The sequence below is a fragment of the Drosophila santomea genome, chromosome X (assembly GCF_016746245.2).
Source record: "Drosophila santomea strain STO CAGO 1482 chromosome X, Prin_Dsan_1.1, whole genome shotgun sequence".
In the NCBI taxonomy this organism is placed as follows: domain Eukaryota; kingdom Metazoa; phylum Arthropoda; class Insecta; order Diptera; family Drosophilidae; genus Drosophila; species Drosophila santomea.
The window spans coordinates 17,764,396-17,785,680 of record NC_053021.2 but is presented as its reverse complement, the minus strand read 5'-3'; the positions used below and the strand labels follow the sequence as shown (position 1 = coordinate 17,785,680).

The 21,285-nt window shown below is 39.7% G+C and overlaps 1 protein-coding gene across 1 annotated transcript in view; it reads right to left on the bottom strand.

The window, feature by feature from the left end:
- The window catches only part of LOC120455991 (midnolin homolog), an 88,259-nt gene extending 67,279 nt beyond the window's left edge, over positions 1–20,980 (bottom strand). Inside the window, exons 1-2 of the mRNA XM_039642548.1 lie at positions 20,316–20,980; positions 14,390–14,550 (exon numbers count right to left, since the gene is read on the bottom strand). The gene's annotated coding sequence lies outside the window, so the exon portion shown is untranslated. The remainder of the gene's footprint in view (positions 1–14,389; positions 14,551–20,315) is intronic.
- Positions 20,981–21,285: the final 305 nt, after the last annotated feature.

Sequence of the window (21,285 nt, the reverse complement as noted above, 5' to 3'; positions counted from 1 at the left end):
ATAAAAATATCAATAAAAGCCATGACAAAATATTTTACTTTATCTATTTTACTTCATAAAGTGTGTTATTCCGAGTGACCGATCATAGCCCTGCTACCCTCTGATCAGCGTTTATAATTAATTAGCACCTGCCCGCTTCGTTTCGCTTGCTGCCAGTAGGAAAAAAGAAATATATATATAAAAAATTGGGAGTGGAAAGTAGGATGAGCGAGTGGCAATGGGCCAGAGTGGAGGGGCAAGGCGATGTGAAGACTGAAGACGGTGGCAGAAAGACGCCACAAAACTGTGACCGTGTGGGCGTTCTATCTTAATGATTCGAGTGCCCTGCGCTGGAAAAGCCGCCTGCGTTTGTGTCGCCTCATTTTCGTGGGCAAAAGTGTCATCGAAAATTAATTGCTAAACAAATGTCTAATCTTTGGCATTTAAAAAGCGCATAAATCAAGCGCAAATCAAACACTACAAGATACACAGGCTCACACAGATACGAACACAGACAGTGACATTTTTCAACTTCAGAGGCAAGCACATGACAGTTTTTTATGTTTTCTCCATCTGTTTTTTTTAATTTGTTCTGTGTTTTCTGTATTTTTGCCTTTTGGTGAATGGCAAGTGACTCAATTGGGGGCAAGTGGCAGTGGAAATTAAAATGAAACAGAGAAACTGAAAAATAATTGGGAGATCTAGAGCAAAGGAGAACAAATTAAACATTTCATGTGACAGAGAGATGTGTGGAATTATAAAGGAAATGGTATTATTTCAATTAGGAAATCTCTTTATGCAAAGGGAAGTTGGGTGAAAAATATGGACGAAATAAAGGCAGAATGTTAACTTTCATTATAAAATGAACAATAAATGCATAGATACTTTGATTTATTATATATTAGCAAGAGGAACAATAAATGTGGACGCCCCCATTATCAAATGTTAATAAATTATTTGTCAAGGGAAATGGCATTCACTGCCGGAGTTTAAAGTCTTTCTATATTGTATAAATTTAAATATCTATATATGCTGTAAACCTCAAAAGTTCAAAATGAAATCTGTAAGCTTCCTCGGAGTGGCCGAGTTGCCGAGTTGCCATTAGACAGAAAGCTGGGAAAAGTCCTGAAACTCATTTCCTATGCTCCTTCAGCAGCAGTTCCCTTCGTCCCTTGTCCTCTGCTCGCTTTTCCTTTTCCCCAGGCCTCCTTCCTCTGCCCCCACTCCTCCCCCTGCTTCTTTAGGACACTGCCACGCCCCTTGTCCCCTATGACTTGCCCCTCGTCCTTTTGCTGGTGTGGACCATCATCCATTTATGATTTAGTCCCTTACTTCGTCCCCTTCGCCGTTCATATATCTCTGTCTCGCTTAGGTTGGTTGCATTTTTATTGCCAACTTTGTTGTTGCACAGTCAACACCTACTTCCTTTTTACAGAGGCGTAGGTGGAATTCGCCACAGGGGGCTTTATAAAATAAGAGATGTGTATTCTGCACAATCGACCTCTAATAACTGTTAGCTGGGTAGATTAGTTCTAATCACTTCGTTTAGCGGATTGGGAACATAAGAAAAAGATAATTCCATATGTCTGAGTGATTTATGTATATTTTATAAGCTCCTTATATATGGTATTACCCCTGTCCTACGCCCCTGCAGCTGGGAACCCCTTTTATTTGGTTTCACCCCAGTGGAAGTTGCTTTTCCCTTTTATACAATTTTGTATTTTTTTTCTTTGCCTTAAATTTTTTTATTCTGCCTTTCACTTCGCACTCTTTTTGAGTGCAAAATGTAAATTTTGATGTCACTGGGAAATTTTGTGGCAATGCTGTTGCTGTTGCTGCCGCTGCTTCTTCTTCTTCTTCTTCTCTCTGCTCTATAGGCCATTGACGAGGACACTGTCCAGCATGGTTAAGTTCGTTGGTCCTTGCAGCAGCAGTGGATCTTAGATTCCCCTGCACTTTCTCCTCCACGATTTCATGCTTGACTCGAGTGTGAACTTCCGCTTTTCACCATTTTGTTCCTTTTTTATGCTTCCATCAGTTGACTTGTTCGACGCTCCTTCCTGGTTTTCCCTGCAGTTTTCCCCATTTTTCCAGTTTATTTATTTATTTTTGTTGTTAATATTTTTGTTGCTTTGAGTCCAATGCAAAAATATTTATTTGGACAATTTTTCATTGGATTGTTGAAGAAGTTTGTTGCCTTCTTCTTCTTCTCCGTTCTCCTGCTTGTTTATTCGACTGCGCCACGCCCCCTCCACCCCTTACTCTCACTCTCCAATTTTCTCGCTGTGTAAATTTGCGTGCAGCTGGCGCACAATTTTAACACTTCTTGTGCAAATTTGATGCACTGCCTTTCATAGTTAATACATAATAAATATGTATGTTTGCAAGTATATACAGTGAGTTGCGAAATTGTACGACGGTATTTTGATTTGAAGTTCGATTTTATGTTTTATATAATATTGTGCAGTTGCTGAGTTTTTTTTTAGACCAAAACATAGTAACTTTCTGTGTACGCTTTTGATGATTTTTATTATTATATTATATTTGAATTTCCTACTTCTTGGGCAGTTTGATGTACCCACCAGTGAGAGGTGGGTGGTTTTTTTTTTGGCCACTCAAGTGGCCTGGGTGGGTCGACGGTGTTGGCCACAATTAAACTTTACGACTGCAATTTTCAGGGAATTTTTTCCCGCCCCCTCGCCATCTAGCCATCTCGCATGCAACTTCTTCGTTTTGCTTGGGAAAAGTTTTGTAAAATTTAAAGCGTTTGTTCGGGTGTATATATGTATATATTTTTCTTTCTTTTTTTTTTATTCAGCAAGCCAAGAACTTGCGGGAGCATTTTCGCTGCGCCCCCCAAGCCGCCGCTTTTCGGGTTGTAAAAATGAACCTCTGGCGGCGACGTAGTCAACAAAAACCCAGCAGGTCGGTGGAAGAGTTCTGGTTCTGGTGATGGCGATGGCGTTGGTGCTAGTGATGGTGATGGTGCTGGAGATCCAAGACAAAGGGATGAGCTGCGAGACAAACGGATGGAAAGTCTCTAAGTGAGTTCCCTTCGCGGAACGGGGACTTTGACGCTCTAATGGAATGCGGAAGAGTGAATGGCCACGGAATAGCGAAACGGAGTGGATTCGCTGATGCTGGAGGAATGGGAAAGAGCCCATCAAAAAGTGGCACTATTTAAGGGGCTTTTCCTTCGGGCATCCAAGCGGCTTAAATCTGCACACATTAATAAACAACGGAAAATGTAAATACGAGCGTGTTAACTTCAATGTGGCCATTAAAAATGTGCATACACATGTGTACATACATATACTTGCACATATATATTAGCCTATTGTTCAGCTGCCAATATTGCAGGTATATTTTTATATTAAATATAAAGCCGATTGCGTATTTTTTCGAGTTCTTGAACTGCTATAATGCCATTCTGTGTTATAATATTAATATTTGAAAACACATTTGATGTGCGCATTGCAAAATGAATGTTTTTTAAAGTCTACATCTTTAAGATCTTTAAGAGAAACCCGCCTTGTTCGCCAATCCACAACTCTGTGCTTCCACACTCGCAGTTGGTCGCGCAAAAAAGAATTGACATCTAATCCAAATTGATTGAATCATTTGCAACGTCCGCTTCTAGTTCCTTTTTTCTGCATCCGCCTCCGATTTCCCTGCTCCTTTTTACCGACTGACGAAGGAAAGAGTTTCGCTTATGCTCTTTTCTAACCCTTTTCCGTTGCCAACTTTCTTTATGCTTTTTGCCTTGGCTTTTCGACACTACTTTTGTTTGTCGCCCGAAGCTTAATTAGACCACAAAGTTAAAGCGAACTTTTCGGCAAAAAGATAGTGTCATACACACAAAGAAAAATATACATTCCTCAAACTATACGTGTACTATAAATGTACCAATTTATGTTGTGTTAATTATGCTAATTAAATCAATTTTTTCGTGTGCAGGATGATAGTTCCTCGCCTCCTCCATCTCATTGATATTTGATTGCAGGGCCATTTGCCCCGTGAGACAATGAGATTTTTGTCGGTAGACCGTTAAAGGTTCTGCCAGAAACTTGTTCCTTTTCCGCCCGCCTTTCTCCACAACCGCCATTCTTTCTCTGCATTCTTTTCTTCTCCGGCGGCCTCCAGCCATTTGATGTTCGGTTTCGACCCTGCGGGGGGAGGCGGAGGTGGAGGGAAGGTGGCTGAGGAGGATGAGGAGTTGTAGAAGGAAGCTGCGCGGTTTCAGCCTCAAATTTCAATGAGCATTGAGCCACTTAAGCGGTGAGCAAAGGTCGTTCTCCGTGGGTTACTGTCATTCGATATTTGCCCAAAAGTAGCTCAGGTAGTCCTGAATCCGGGTTTCTCTGGGCCCCGGGAACTCATGTGAGGGAAACAGATAGATATGTTTTATGGATGCCTACACCGGAAGAAATCAAGTCTAAAACCTTTACGCTGAAGAATAAAAAAAAAACAATAACTAGATATTGTGGGCATTGGGCTGGAGACGGGAATTCATCCCATTATTATGTCATTCGTTTTTTCTAGAAATTGTACTTTTAGCTAAATACACATATAATATATTTTAATATATTATACGTACAGTAATAGATATGTGCCCTGCTTTTGCCCAGTTTTTCCAAGTGTAATAGCGGTTAATGAAGCATTAAGGATGTCTCGAGGAAAAATCAGGCAAAAAGGGAGAAATTCAGGGAATGGGACAGAGAAGGAGAGACTCAGAGAAACGGAGAAAGAGAGTTACTTTGTCTCTGTGCCTCGCCTAGAAGCGGAAATTGCGCTAAGTGCCCCGACACGCAAAATAAACATTGCCCACATTTGCCACTCTCAATTCTCAAATTCTCCTGCTCGCCTCGTTCTCACTTTAATAATTCCCTTCTAATTCCCGTCGTCTCCTAGTGGTACGTATAATTTTTGTTTTATAACAAAAAATTTAACTTTTTTTTTTTGGTTTTGGCGGGTGCAACACACTCTCAAGTAGTCGAAGTGAGTCAGTGCAGTTGGTAGAGGGTTTCCCACTGTGTTCCCCCATTTTTGTATTATTTTTTTATTTTTTTGTGTTTACTGGGTGCAGGGTTGCCCAGTGTCGGGCAATAACCCCTTTTTGAAGGGGGCGAATAAAAAAAAATCAACTGCAAAAACAACAGCAAAATTGTTGCCCCATCAAACCGACCAGGGGTGCAACAAATTATTGTCCAAAGGAAGATGAATTTAAATGATTTCCATGCTCTTTAATGAAAATTATATACATACATAATTCGAAATCCTTGTTTTTGAAATGGAAACTTATGTGTCAACACTGTAATATATATATAAAATGAAGGCAAAATGATCGTTAACTTGTCTTGCTCTATAGTCCAATATAAATTGATTGGCAAACCTTTGAAAATTAAAAAGCATCCTAAATTTCTTGAATCGGGTCTGTATCGGTTTTAAACCGGTTAGGAGCAGTTTCAAAGCCGCATCCTCGGTCCAAGAGTACAGTTCCCCCGGGAAAAGTAACGTCGAACCGCAGCAATCGGGGGAAAACAGTCATAAAGCTCCCCGAAAAAAGAAATCGGGCCAACAACCGCAGTTGGTTTCCCTAGTTCCCAACTGCTTCCTCATCTTTTTGTCGCCGCGGCGGTAGTGTAGTAGTTCTCCCCCATTTTGGTAGTTTCTGAAACTCCCCTTCATTTTTTCCCATTTTGCTCCCTGCCAAAAAGGGGAGCTCGAGTCCAAAGTCCCGGCCCGGCTTTGATTGAGAGTACCCAGTCACAAAAGGCACTCCCGGCTAAAAGGGAAGTTGTGGGAACGGGATTGGTAGCAGTAGCGGGAACGGGAACTGTGACTGTCACTGCGACTCACAGTGCGACTGTGGCTCAAGTCATTAGGCTCGCCTTCGCCCCAACTCGCTGCTCAGTCAATGCCTCCCCCTTTTCGTTTGGCTTTTGTTTGACAATTTCTGCGAGGGTTCCTCGAAGAAGAAAAGGGCTCCACAGCCCCAACCCTGAAATGAAACACAGTCATTGTGTCTTGGCCTGGCCAAAAACTGGCATACCAAAATGGGGGGAAATCAGTGAAAGGCTTGACTCGGAAACATGCACACTCTCCAAGCTTTAAGTCGCTAATCCAGGCAGTTTTCATGATCCTGTGGTCTTAATATATTTTCACTGATCGGTTAACATTAGCATTTTAGGATAGTCAGAAATTTAATACACGGCATGATTTCTCTTAAAGATGAAACACTGCATTGTACGTCAATTTCTTTATTAGTTTTTATTGAGAATGCCTAATAATAAACCCGTAATACATTTAAATATTTTCAAAGCCCCAAGTAAATGTAGCTTTTCTAAAGTATCTTTTTATTTATACAATAAGCCGCTTTTCTTTCTTTTTTAAAAGGTCCTGCTTTATACTTCCTTTTGATATCTACCTCTCCTTTTTGTGGAATCACTTTTTTTTCTGAGCGTTCCAAACACTGAAAGCGAGCCGAAAGTCAAGTCAAGAAGGGAATTACATACAAAATATTTTATAATAAATTCCAAAATGGCAAAAGGAGCAGGCACTTGCACACACATGCAAATAGGGCGAACGGCGAGGAGCCGGGAAAATAAAGTATTGCAGAAAAACTAGTTTGCAAAGCCACCCCCGCCTCCCCCGCCAACCCTCTCGCAACCCAGGCCCATCCCCTTGGATTTTCTCCTCATGTGTAGCAGGAATTATGATGACATACAAGAGAAGGGGCGGCGGGTAATGCCGAGGATTGTTGGATTGCATGGCGCTATGTTTTGCCAACTTGTCTACTTAATCCTTACGTGAGGGAGTGGCTAAAAAAAGAGGGGGAAAAAAACATAAAATACGTATACAACACGGGGAATAGGGCAAAGTATATAAAAAAAAAAATAACGTATTTTTTATACATATATTGTTTGTGGGGCGAGGGTCATTCATTTTAATATGCCAACGCTGGCCACGCATGGGCGGCAGGGGTGCGGTGGGCGTGGCAGGGCGATTGCAATTGGCCCCCCACCCGAACCACATTCAAACGGGGTGGCAACCCTAAGCGGCGTCTCTGATTATTTGCATAAATTAATTACAAAAACGTTTTGCCTTCAGCAGCGTAGGAGTGTGTGTTGCACACTTTTCAAAATTTAAAAACATTCAAAATGCGCAAATGTAAGCTGCCCAAAAATTCCTACACACATTCCAAAAAGCTTGTAAACAAATGACCATATACCAATTAGAACTACTATTCAGTCGCCAAAATGTAATTGTGATATGATTGTAATGTCGGCAGTGAATTTTCCGAGTGTGTGGCGGATCCAATGTGCGTATCCAGCCAGGGGCGGTGTGCTGGTAAGGACTGCGAAGCGGGGGTAAGGGCTACGAGGCGGGGCGTGGCACGCACATGAGGTTCGCCAAGGTAAACTTTTTTAATTATGAAAATTAAGTGCAGCGACGACGGCTGCAGCATAAGAACGGCAAAGAGATGAAGAAGCGACACCAAATGGGGGGATGCATTCCACATGGGTGGCGAGAAGGGGGGTAGAGTGGGGGTGGAGTGGGGGAGGTACCCGCATAGGGGAGTTAACTTTATGCTAGTGTCGCTGGCAAACAGATGGCTGCATTAATTGGATCTGCAGATTTTTGCAATAATACCAAAGGAAAACTGAAGAAAAAGTGGGGCTTAAATGACATCTAAGGAGTATATTAAAACGCAGCCATTTCTAGAATTAATTTTTATATAAATTGTATTCAAAATAAGTATATTTTTTGGAAATATATATTTAAATGAACCTCTTAATAAATCATAATAAAGAAAAATATAAATAACTTTTGCTCTTTTTCCGGTTCAGTAGTCATTCCTACAGAGGTTCGTATTTATAAGCACATATTCTTTAATCACTTTTCCAAATATTTATGTTTTATTATTGAACGTGAAGGCGAAAACATGATTTATGTCCCGGGTATTCGTTTTTCATTTCATTACTTTAGCGTTCCTGGAATGTCATTCCATCCGCTGCTGTCCTCCGTGAAGTGGAATCCCTGCTGAAACGAACGCTTTGGCTTTTGGCTGTTGGTTTAGCTTCCAGGAAAACTAATTTCGCCAGGAGGGCCTAGAACCCAGGAAACCAGTCTGAGTTGGAGTCTTAACTTTGGAACTATGGCGGGGATTACCGCGCCAGTGGTAATTCATTTGGGCCATTACCTGCGCGGATTTAACTGTTTTTCGCTTGACTCGAACGTGGTCTTAACCCACCGCCGGCCACTCCCATTCAATTTTGGCAAAACAAAAAAAAATCACCTGAGAAAAGCACTTAAAATTCCACAATCCTCGGCAATGATTGCCCCTTTGAAAAAATCACCGTCAAACGCTTAACGCATGCGCAACAAAAGGCTGTCTCCCCCCTTAAAAGCCCCCTCCTACGCCTCTGCTCCAAGAATCGGAATCGGATCGTTGGGCAAAAATTGCTTTTTTAAACGCTGTAACTCATTTCGAGTTTGTGTTACTTTTGTTGCCCTTACTTTTTGTTAAGCCTAATTAACTGTTAAATGAGCATTTTGAGACGAGAGTGTGTGGGTGTGTGTGTTAGCCACTCGACATATTCCAGAAATGTTGTTAACTCTACCTTTGATTTACTGCTGTCTGCATCTACATCTCGGTTTCACACCAACCTTTTGACGATTTGTTAAATTCATTTTTGATGTCGTAATTTTGCAATGGCATTTTAACTATATTCGTTGTAAACTAATTAAACTCAAGAGCATACATACACTTTTTTGATAACCCCCTTTTTTTCCTTCTATGAAGAACCTTTATTCAAACAAGTCGAATAAAATAGAGACTGCCAATTGGCAGAAATATCTCCATTCAGTCTAATTATGTTAAAAATATTATTTTTTTGCTTTGTACTCCCAGCCACTTGCATAGTTTTTTTCCCCAAACTCCTTTTGCTTCTTTGAGACACTTTCACTTGCCACACAAATGAAATTATATCATTAGTCGCGCGCGCGTTTTGCACGCGTTTCGCTGGCGTTTCGCAAGCGGTTACATTTCGCTCTTCGTTTTTCGCTTTTTGGCAATCGAAAGCGTCTTCTCCTGCACCTAAAGTTGTTGTAGTTATCATTTGTTGTTGTTTCTATTTTTCCTGCTGTTGCTGTGAAACCGGAAATTTTTGTCATTAGCTGGGAAATTTTATATTCGCTTGGTTTCATTTTCGGCGATTTTTTCCCCATCCGCTTTTCCGAGTCTCTTTCGAGGATTTGTAAAGCGTTTTCCTGACCTTATCCTCTGAATGGACTCCGGAAAAGAGAAAAGTCGCTTAGGAGGAGGAGTTTGGACTACCTTAGCTACCCTCTAAATAAGGAGACATTCAATTATTTGTGTTATAATTAGCTTACGAAATAATCTTCGGCTAAAATGTATTCTTAAATACATATGTATATGCTAGCTAAACTTTTGAAAATTATTAATCTGCTGTTTAGGTACAAGTTCAATAAATAATTTAATAAAGATAGGGTTCTAGAATGTTTTTGTTTAATTATGTTTCTAATTACAGGGTATTTCCATAATAGATTCTATGTGCGACGGTTTTTTCTATCTTTATATCATTTTTCTTTTGGCAGTTTTCGGGCTTTTCCACATTTTTTTGTTCGCCCCACAATTTTTATCGAGCTATGCGAATTTTCGCTAGTCGCCTTCGTCCTGGGAAGCGGCCACGCCCCCGTCCAAGCCCACCGCCCCTCGTTTCTGGCTGTTGCTTTATCATTTTTCTTCGTCTGGTTTCCCCCCTCACCGCCCCCGCTCCACCCCTGTTGCCATATCTCTCGCTTTATATTTGGCCAAGCTTAGTTTTCGGGTTCGAAGGCGACTGGCACAGCCAGCGACATATATTCAACCAAAAAAAAAACTTCAAAAAGTATAAAATAGAGGAAATGTGAGGGGGTGGGATGGGGGGAGTGCGCAATACATTCGCATTTTGTATCATTCGCTCTGTGTGTGTGTGTGTGTATGTGAGGGGACAAATGATAAATGAATTTGTGATAAATGAAGCATGTGGCCAAAAGTTGAAAATACTTTTTACACACAGTTTTGGAATCCGTTTGGGCGATGGGTAAAGGGAAGGGAGCAGGGGTGGGAAAACAGGCAAGTGGGGAAGTGGGGGCGGTTGCCAGTGGCCAAATGTCTATCGAATTATGAATGGAAAGGCGCTTATTGCCAGTTCAAATATCACAAGTCCGACAGTTTTGGACAAAGACCCGCTTCATTAACATTGGCTTTTCACCAACCACCAGCCTCCTGAACACCGCCCCCCCCCCCCCCCTCCACCCACACACTTTTACCTGTTTTCCAACCTACTTTTTGGCCACCTACCACTTGGGCTGCTTTTGCTTTATTTTGTTATGCAAACTTTTCTGGCACTTTTCAACTAATGAAAGAGTAGATATTTGGGTTCTGCAACTGATGGGCATGATTTGCTGTTCGATTTGTGAGCAGGGCACTTGGAGGGAAAAGGGAAAATAATAATATTATGATAATTTGAATTTGATACAGGCCAAATGTGAATTAGCAGATGTAGGCTGCTTAAAATGACCATGACTGCTGAATTGAAAGCCTTCATCTGCATATCAAAAGTTAATTTAGACAATCGTTTTACTTGAATTGAAATGTGCCACTACATAGCCGCCAAAAATCCCATTTTATTTAGAATGGAGAGCATTGATTACAAGTCTCAGGGTTTTTTCCTCAGTTATATTTCCACTCTAGTTTCAGCTTCTTCCTCGTTTTTTTTTTTTGAGAAAGTAGCCAAACAAGTGAATCATGGTGGGAGGAGGAGCACAAGGTGTGGGAGTGGAAATGGGGCAGTGTGAGTGGGGAACCAGAAGTGGAGCGATTACTTTTGAATAGTTTAACAGCTGTTCCAAGTGACTGTGCAATGGTGGAAGTGAAGGGGGGGGAAGAGCGGCGGGTGAAAAAGTAGGAGGATGCAGTAAAATAAATGGTCAAGTAATTGGGAATCGAGATTGGTTCGGGGATTAAGTTGAAAATGAGTGGCTATTTTTCACACCGAGTTAATGCTGCTCTGGAGCTGCTTGAAAATGCATTCTCATGGCCAAGACTCGGGAATAAAACTAAGCAAAGCAAAACGAAACGAATATATACCGAATATACATATTTCGTTTTAATAATACTCATTATTAAATGTACCAATCTTATTTGCAGTATAATAATTTCTCTTTCTTGGAAATGCACATAACACATATTCTTGGCGATTTTCCAGAAAACTTCCCACTTGATCCCCGTTGAGTCCACACTTTAGTCCAAAGACCATTCCGTTTCCAATCACCAGATTCTCTTTCCGAATCCAGAATGACTAGACGGGGGTCTCGAGATGCCCATTGTTTCGATGGTCAGCTTGTGTTGCCATGTAAATCAATGCATTATTTTCCCACGTCGTTTTAACAAAAAAGCCAAAACTCATTTATCAGAGGCGGCATTTCGACAACAAAAACAAAACAAAAACCGAAAAACAAAAAAACAGCGGCCCACACACAACAACAACAACAAAAACAACAGCAGCAACAACCATAATAACAGAAACAGCAAAGCAAGAACAACAATATCGAACAAGAAATGAGCAGCATCATCATTTATATAGCCCATAACCATTGCCCATATAAGTCGGCATTCGAAATTGTGTGTGCCTGCGTAAACAATCGTCTGCTGATGATAATATAGTGTGATGCCTATTATCGCATCAAATCGAATTCAATCGAAATAAAACCAAGAGTTGTGTATAAAACTCAGATGTTTCTTGTAGGTGATGCTTCTGTATAGGCAATATCTTGATTAATACAATCCTTTTGGCCAATCTTGTAGCCATTCAATTTGTACATCATTTTGATGTTGTTATAACCTTCAGCGTAGCACCATTGTAATTAGTTTACTAAAACAACTACCAGCACTCCCCAGAGTACATATGTGGTATTCCCCAAGTTCTCTATTCGAATTCTTTGATTTGCTTGCTTTTATGGTGGACAACAAACATTTAATTTATGGCCAACATTTAATTGCGAAAACTCAGCTTGTTTGTGTCTGCTATCCAGGGCGTTATCCAATGCATAAATACGCACACCCATCTATCTGGGAGCACATATATTCTCGGCTAAATGTACATATCTATGTATACGTATATATTTCAAATAATGACCACAAAACTGTCATTAGACACGGCGCATAAACAGTTGAAACAACAATACGGCCGGGAAAAACAAAACACAGAAGAAAAAAAGGCAACGAAAATTAAAGTGGATGGCAAACAGAGCGCATCGATGGCATTGAATAATAATATTTCACTGCCTCGCCAACTCCTTGGGAGCAATACATACATATATATATACATATATACAATGCCATATAGCCATATAGCAATATAGCCATATAACCATATAGATCTAGCCCCATCCATATCCATAGAATCCTCTGGTGCTTCTGCTTCTTCCTGCTCGTCGCCGCTGTTTGTTCATAATTTGTTTGTATGGAGTGTTTGTTGGCCTGCCCGGGGTTTGCTTTTTATTTTTTGAGCAGTGAGCTCTGTGCATATTCCATTGATTTAATTGATTTCAAACAAAAAAACAAAAAAAAAAAGAGGAGAGAAAAAATTCAAATCACGAAAGTGTTAAGAAATCGAGCGAACGAAGCCAGAAGACTCTTGGAATCGAAACCCTTCCTGCCATCTCTTTCTCCCTGCAAGCTCTCTGTCTCTTTCTGTTTAAACAGGTTCTGTCAGCGAACTGTGAAGAATTCTTTTTTCCTGCACCGCAAAAAATACTTTTGGGAAATAATTATTAAGTATTTAAGGACTTAAATACCATTGTTTATATGTTGAATATAATTATAATTTAATTTCTCGTTGCATTATGTGTTATTATGACATAATATAATTTTATGCCAACACTATTACGACTCAAAGTTTCTGCGAGTGTACCAGTTTTGTGTTTTTTTCCCTCTATTTTTTTTTTTTGAACCTGCGTGCCCAAGAGTCAACATTCCTACTCCCTAAATCGCTCCCTCTCGCTCTGGCTCTGTTTAAAGTGGAAACCTGTTTTCTCAATAATAAAAACTAATTTATTTACTAGTTGTAGGTACAAAGAACAACAGCAACAACTACAACGAGAAAACGACTGAGAAATATACGCCGAAAACCATGGGGACAAAACGAAAGAGCGAAAGGGAAAGAAGCAAGAAAAGGTTTTCGAACGATGGAGAAAAAACTGCGTGTGTGGCTAATCAGAATCAAATTGATTTAAATTTGAATGGTTCGACGGGTAAAGTGCGAGGAATCCAAAAAAAAAAAAAAGAAAAAAACCAAAAAAGGCAGGTGAGCGGGGGATTTAAGTGAGAAAAGAAGCGATAAGTTGTTCCCGACTTAAGTGAAGTTTACTCTGCCCTCCGTTGCTGCTTATCTGTAATTTCTGATTTCTTGACCATTTGGAATTTTGATCCCTTTTTTGTCGGGTTGCCCCTTTGAAAGTCACGCAAAAGTTCGTTCAGGCGAAAGAAATATGCATAGCATAGAGTCATATAACCTGTATATAGTTTCAGTTATATTTGTTGGGTATTTCAAACTGATTGGGTGGTACACTTTCGAAAAAACAATACTCTTAGATCTATGTAAATAGCTTCAACACCTTTTTTTCCGCCCTGATGCAAATTACAATCAACTCCAAACTATTGGAATTTTCCTCGCTAACTAGGCAAACAGCGAGGAATCACAGGTGAGCGCTAATTGTAGTGGCAAATATTTGTCGATCGAGTTGTGCAGGAAAAAGAGAAGACCCGAACCCGAAAATGGAAACCCAAACGAGGACGGAGGGAAAATCGAGGGAGAATTCGAGCGAAGGGAAATTCTCAAAGAGTTTGCAGCTGCAATTGTTGTTTTTCCTCCTGTTTGTTGTTTGTTGGAAAATTGCAGGCACTGAAAAGTATTTAGAGGAAGAAAACTGAAACTGAAACTGAAGCCGAAGCTGGGCAAAGAACAATACCCGAAATACGAAGAAAGTATCTTAAAGATAGCAAACTGCACGAAAGCCAAACAAAAGCAGCGGAAGTAATCGAATGGCAGGCGGGGTCGGGGGGGGGGGGCGGAGTTAGGATATAAGATATAAGGTGGCTGGTGCAAAGTATCTACAAGTCGAAAGCGCAAAGTTTTGCGCTCACTTTTGACACAGTCGACAAGACAAGATACACACTGGCCGAAATAGATACAGATACGGATGAGTCAGAGGATAGTAGTAGTCGGATGGCCAACAGTGGATACCAGCTAAATAGTAAATAGAGTGGACGAGCTGAGCTGAGTACTAGTTCTCCCTTTTGACAACAGGTGGCTTCACTTCCACTACCACTTCCACTTACCTGTCTGTTTATGTTTTACGCTCTCCAGTTGTTGTTCTTCTGCTCGCCGATGTTGGCGTTCAATTACACCGACCTTCTACTTTTGTTTTTCCACCTGGTCCTGCAGTCCCGAAAGCTGAACTCTGTGCATCCACCAGATGCCCCAAGTTACCAAATTTATGCTGCAAGAAGATCGCAGGAGTAAGTGAGTGGTCGGCCATGGCAAATTTCGAATTATAAACAATAATAAGCGTGCGGAAATTGGCAAACTCTATTTGTGTTTTCTTTTGGGAAAACTTTCAGCTACATAATCAGATTTCACGATGAATAAAATGCACGTTTAAAGTTAATTGACATCTTTTCATGCCCTTAAGCAACTAAGTGTAAAATATTCCACACTTAATTGGAATCGAATTAAATTCAAATTAAATTGCTTTGCAAATTAGGTAATTAAAATTTCAAATATTTAACTAAATTCCTTACAATAACCACTCGATTTGTGTAGGCAAACGAATTATTTTGACAGCCAATCTCGTTTACCAAATGATTCACGCGCCCATGAATATTTATCATATTTTTTTTTCTCCACTTTAAAACTTCAGAAATTAACACTTTTTGTGGAGAATCCAGTTTCGCTCCGGCTTAGAATTTTAATTCTATTCAAAACTAACAACTTTCTGAGTCATGAGGCAGACGACCACAAGACGAGATTTACCATATAGATGACAAGAGGAGGATACCACTTTTTGCTGGCCCTTCAATACCATTTTTTTGTATGGCCTTTCATGCCTTTTTTGTCCGCCCAAAGCCTTTTCATTCCTGAACCATGACCCCAGGCTAAACCTTTCTTGATTCAACGGTTGCAAACTTGCCTCAAGTTCAATTTTCTTTTGTTCTATCAAAAAGCAAATAAAAAAGCCGATTTACTAAATAAAGTTGAATGCGCCAGCCGAAAAAGAAGATCAAACTTCTGCTAGTCTTGGCAGAAAAGTAGTATTCATTGCGGAAAAAAATGAAGTGAAAATAAAAACGTAGTTAAATGAACTTTCTGGTACCCATCACCATCATTGAATGTATTATGAGTAGATGATACTTTGTTGAATATTTTAAAACTACTAAGCGTTTTACTTGTAAATGAAAAAGTCCATTCTTCTCACTTTATATTTTTATATGATGCATATATTTAATTCATGTACTATCTTTTTACTCAGAATACTTTTTGCTACCCATTGCCGTAAGTTCCAAACCGGAAAAGTCGGCCGAATACGGCGTGAGATACTCAATCGGATTAAAATGCATTCGAGTAGCAATGACACTGACACGCCCCCTTGCCCCTAGTCACTCCACTCCAGAAGAAAAAAGCCAAATACGCAAAAAAAAAAAAAATAAAGAGAAAACTGAAAGAAAAGATACGAAATGGCACGGCGGCGGCAACTTAAACTGTGGCAAAAGTTATTGTAACTTGTGCCCGCCGGCCAAGCAAGGCCAATCGGGGGTCTGAGGGGGGAATTCCGAGGGCAGGGCGGTTAGGGGGTCACGCTTGCGGGGGTGGGGTAGAACTGATACTGTGACCGAGGCGCCACGCGCCTACTTGCCACGCATTTCCTTCCACATTCCCGCCCGAAATCTTTTGGCTCTTTTTTTTCGGTGACCTCAATCTTTAGTTCAATGCGTGACCAAGGGGGGGCGCGTTGGTGAAAGGGGGGTTCAGAGACACAGAATCTTGCCAACTGTGACTTTCTTATACAACAACGAAAACTTTTTACTGTTTTACAGGACAAATATATGTTACAAAAACAAAATAAAAATCAAGGAAAAGATTTTGGAAACCGCATGAATGAGTACGTTTGTAGATTGTATGTATTGTATTGTTTGTATGACAGCTCAAAGGTGTGTTACGAAACTTTCGAGCGTTTTGAAATGTTACCACAATATTACAAGTTTTTCCGATGATTTTTTACGACAAAATGATTTCACAATTCATAAGAATAAAACCCAACAGAAATCAGATATTTTTTCTAGCATAACAAACGCCCCAAAATTGTTATAATCCCATCTTTAAGAGTATAAGCCCGGCGAGCAAAGTCCAGAAAAACGTAAGACACTTTTTACTTTATTCCTGGGGAAGTTGCTGCTATGGGGATTTGCTTACAAAGATGCTTTTTAAATGATTAAACGCTGTGAATTGCCGAATTTCTCTTGGCTTCTTGGTAAGGCCCAAGTTCTTTTGCTTTTTGTTCTCTGCCTTTTTCCGCTGCTGTTTCATTCTTTATTTCATTCTTATTTTCTTTTTTTTGGTTTTTTGCTGAGATATCACATGGAATGACATTAAGTCAAGCGAAAAATCACGCAGCTCCCTGCTCATTAACATTTACCATTTGGACTAATCGATATGGGTTTTGATGTGATTTTTTTGAATTTTAATGCGAGCATCATAAAATTAAAATCCCTTTGTGAAAGACGTTTAATAAGAATTAACAAGAAATCAAATGAAATGATAAAATAAGATGAAAGAACTTTGATTAAATTCCATTTGATTGACTCGAGTTGCGCAAAGCTACTTTCTATGGCTCCACTTTAATTGCTTATTTTAAATGTAATTGCAATAAGTTCGGTATTTTATAGTTTCACTGGGAAATCGTTTATAAATCTAATTAAAGTACTTGCATTTGTTGAACCAAGCAAAATCGGACACAAAAGAAAGAAAATCATTTAATCCTTGCTTTGTGTTTAGCTAACTTCACTCGTTTCTAAATACTTATTCTTCAAACCATTTAAAGACCCTACATTTAATGCGTTTCCAGTTTATAAAACCCTTTTATGCCGTGCATTTTCCCGTTCAAAGAGCAGATAATTTTGAGGAAACTTTGAGAGTTCACACGCCGTCAAGGGGAAAAGACTTCTCTGTCTGGCCTTCTCATTCTCCGCATGTCACGGCGTCGGAGACATATGAAAATTAAAATTATTTCTTCGAAAGATAATTCCGACTGACATTTGCTGCTTGCCCCAGCAACTGAGATATCCCAAACGTTGCAAACTTGCTGACATGAAGTCATCAACGTGGCCAAAGGAGTGGAAATTGTTGGCCAGGTCAAGTGGTTGACCGTGAATGAGCGAAAAAAAACAAGAAATTGGAAAATATAAGAATGGAAATGGGCAGACAATTGTCATATAAGCAGGAGCATGACAAAACTGTTTTCATTTTTTTTTATTATTTTTTTTTTTCCAGCGCGTTTCTCCAGCGAAGCGTGCAGAGAAAACTTTGCCACACACACAAAACACAAAGCAATTTGTCGATTATCAAAAGCGTGGAGAGAAATTCTAAAGGCGAGCGAGGGGAGGGTGTTTGTCCGGTTAGTCGGAATTTTTTTTTTTGTGTTCAGACGTTTATCAGCCAAAAGCAATCAAAGTCAAGTTACTATGGGCGGCCGGCGTTTTCCCTTCTCACCCCTTTGGAAAAGACACTTTTTCCCCAGATCTCAGCACAGATTGAAAAATCATTTGGAAATTTAATATCTTCAATAGGGTTGAGCCTTTTTTTCGCTCAATTAAAACGGCAACTTCTAGGGAAACTACGAAAAGCAAGAAAAACTAAATAAATTGAAGGGAGCAAGTTTTTATTTAGTGTAAGCAGATTTCCGATGCCAAAGCATAAATAAAAAACTTTCTTGGGAAAGCCACAAAGCCCATTACTGCAAAGAAACTAAAAACCTAGAAAAATATAAGCAAAAATAGCAATAATTACTGAATGAAATCTACGTAAATATAAGAATGTAATATTTAGATGTGGTCAATTAAAAGGAAAAATATGAATCATGTCACAAATTCGCTTTTTCGGAAAAACGAGTCTTTCTTTAGAATATCCAGTGTGTGGGCGGGCCATAGCTTTTATTATTTTTCCTGCTATTGAAAGGAAATCAAATCGGCTTGAAACTTGCTCAAAAGTGAAATCCAAGAGAGCAACCTTTCGATATTTCATGTTATTTTATTTTTTTACTTTTTCCTAGTGTTTTCGTCTCTATTTTCCGTTTATTTTCATTTGTCGCACGAGGCGACCGCAATAAAAGTTGAATAAATACATATAACCTTAAACGGAAGACACCACACAACACCAAGCAAACAATCAAACAAACAACAAGAAAGCTTAAGAAAAACAGTACGAAATCATAAGCCAAAGAATACAAAAATGCAAATAACAATAAACAAGAGAAATACAAGAAACTTCAGCTGAGGCCCTCGGCTATTTAAAGGCAAAAACGAGCTGAAGATACTTCCCAAACTTAATTAATATCTTCAAAATTCGCTGTAAGCGGGCCAAAACTCAACGCATTTATACCACAAATGGTTTAATCTCGCTCTTTAATCCCAAGTCTTGAGGCGGTACTATCTGTCCTATATCTCTGCTTCCATTTCCCTGTTCCCAGCGACAATCAACCATCCATCCATCCATCCATTCAGCATCCAACTTCATTTGGCTCTTTTATACACATATGGTTTTTTCTTTCATTCCGTTTATTCCGTTTCTGATGCGGATTGCCCTTGTGTTTTTATAGCCTGCCTAGGTTCACATAACTCTTGGCCCTCTTTTAATATCTTATTACAGTTAATGGCGATGTTAACTTGCTTTTTGTGGTCTAAATGATTTATTCGCCCATGTAAAAAATGTCGTGTACAATTTTTTAGCTTTGATTTCCGCTGTCCGAGTTCTTTGTGCTTCTATCTTTCACATTATTTGGTGGAAAAGTGCAGTTTCTGTCTTAATTATGGAAAATTAATCTTTTACTTGGCCATCTAGTAAAACCAATTTTATGGCAAAGTTAAAGTTTTTCAAAAGCAGAAACGTTTAATTTTCGCTGAAACACAGAACAACAACTGTATTTCGATTGCATTTTCTCGTCGCTGTTAATTTTTAATCGAATTTTCTCGGTAAATTTACCAGTCCCTTGGAATTTCGGGCTTAGTTTCCCCGGGGACTTATTGATCTGCAGTTAAAATAGACCGCAAAAAGTGAAATTTTTATTTGGATTCCACTTAATTGGCACTCGAATTGGCTGCCGCTCATTAGCCTCCGAAAACACATTGCATGGCACTTAACATTGTCGCCGTCCTCCCCCCACTGTCCTCGATACAGCCCCCCTTACCCTACCCCTGTTTTCCCCATTGGTTTCCAAATTCAACCCCCCGCCCTCCCTTGACAAAGGCCATTAAAATGTCATGCACTTGGCGCGCTAGAAACTACAACCAAAACGACGGTCCAAGTTGACTAAATCGAATTTTATGGGAGCGAAAATGGGTTTTTAAACATTTAAATAAAACCAAAACTTTATATCGGATTTGAGTATTTATCGTTGTTTTAATTTGGATTCGTTTAAATACAGCACTGGTGGTTTTTAAACTTTACACTGCTAAAATAAAACCAAAACGCATGTTAAATAGTGAATATAAACCAGATTTCTTGGGGCATTGAACTTTCTTCAAAGAAAATATCCGTTTTGCATCTTCATGCAATCTCAAAATTGTTGAAAACAATAAAAATATTCTATACTCTTTAAACTAACACACAACTGGTAATAACACAATTATTTAAGATTCTAATAGTTTTAAATGCATTTAACCTTATGTAAAGTGTAGCCTTTTCTTATTTTTAAAGTTGGGTCGTTGAAACCCAGAAATATTCAACGCTGCAAGTACAAGGTGCGAAAGGGACAGCAAGTACGAAAGATGTAGGGTTTTGTTAGGAAGAAACCACAAAAGAGGGAACGATATTGTAATGCAAAATGGATAATAAAGAGGAGACCACAGAGAGAGGGAGAGGATCTGATCTGCCGAACCACTATCGAGAGAGGGACGATCTCCTGTCTCGTTCTCGCTCGCGCAAAATGCAAGTGAATGGTGCAACAACAATTCCAATTTTACCGTATTCTCCTTCTTCGCTACTTGCGCTCACCTTTCTTCCTCCTTTTTGTGTCCGTACGTGTGTGTGTGTTTTCTGCTGTTAAAATTTTTCGGTAAATTTGCAACTTTTGTTTTGTTTCTCGTATTTCTCTCACTTTTTGGCACTGGCTTTTAATTCGCAACTTTATCTCCTTGATTTCTTGCACTCTTGCACTGATTCGTTGGAATTTTTCGTATTCGTTTTGGGGCACAGTAAAAAAAAATTGGTTAATGCTACATGCAGTTTATGCCTGGTTTTGGTTGTTATTACTTTCGCACCGAAAAACGGGTGGCCAAAAACCGAAAAGTAATTAAAATTGCGCTGGCGAAACTAATTCCAGGCTCGATTTCGATTTTTGGTTATTACGAATGACGAAAAGGCAATTGCAGGCGAGGAAGAAGAAGAAGCAGAAACAGAAACAGAAAATAAGGAACCGGTTTATTCTTTTTTTTCGATTTCGTTTTCTTGTTTGTATTTGTTAACAATTTCTCCGTGGCTCAAATGCACACACACACCGACGCACCGCAGCAACAATAATACAATAATAATATCGAGACACACACAGACAAGCACGCGCGCACCGAAAGGCCGAAAAGCCGAGTTCCGAAATGGTAAATTCCTTCCCGAGTTTTTCCCGTGTTTTCTCCGACGAACGCCTCTGGAAACGTCCACTGCGAAGTCCAAATTCGATTTGAATCGCGAGCGAAACACCATTTGTTCGGCAACTTCACTTTTCGCGTCGAGCGTGTTGCGTGTGACGTCGCTGTTCGCGTCGAGCCAGTTGGTTCGAATCGAACGGTTCCTGTTCGAAGCGGACACGTTCGTGTTTGTATCGAACTCAAGGCCCAAAAATAATCTTGGTAACGAATTTTCCTAACATTTCGTTTTTAAGCGAGCTTACCGCTTTTTCTTTTTATTTCTATTAATATATCTAACTGGAATTGGGAAGAGGTATATGACTATACAAAGATAATTTGGCAAT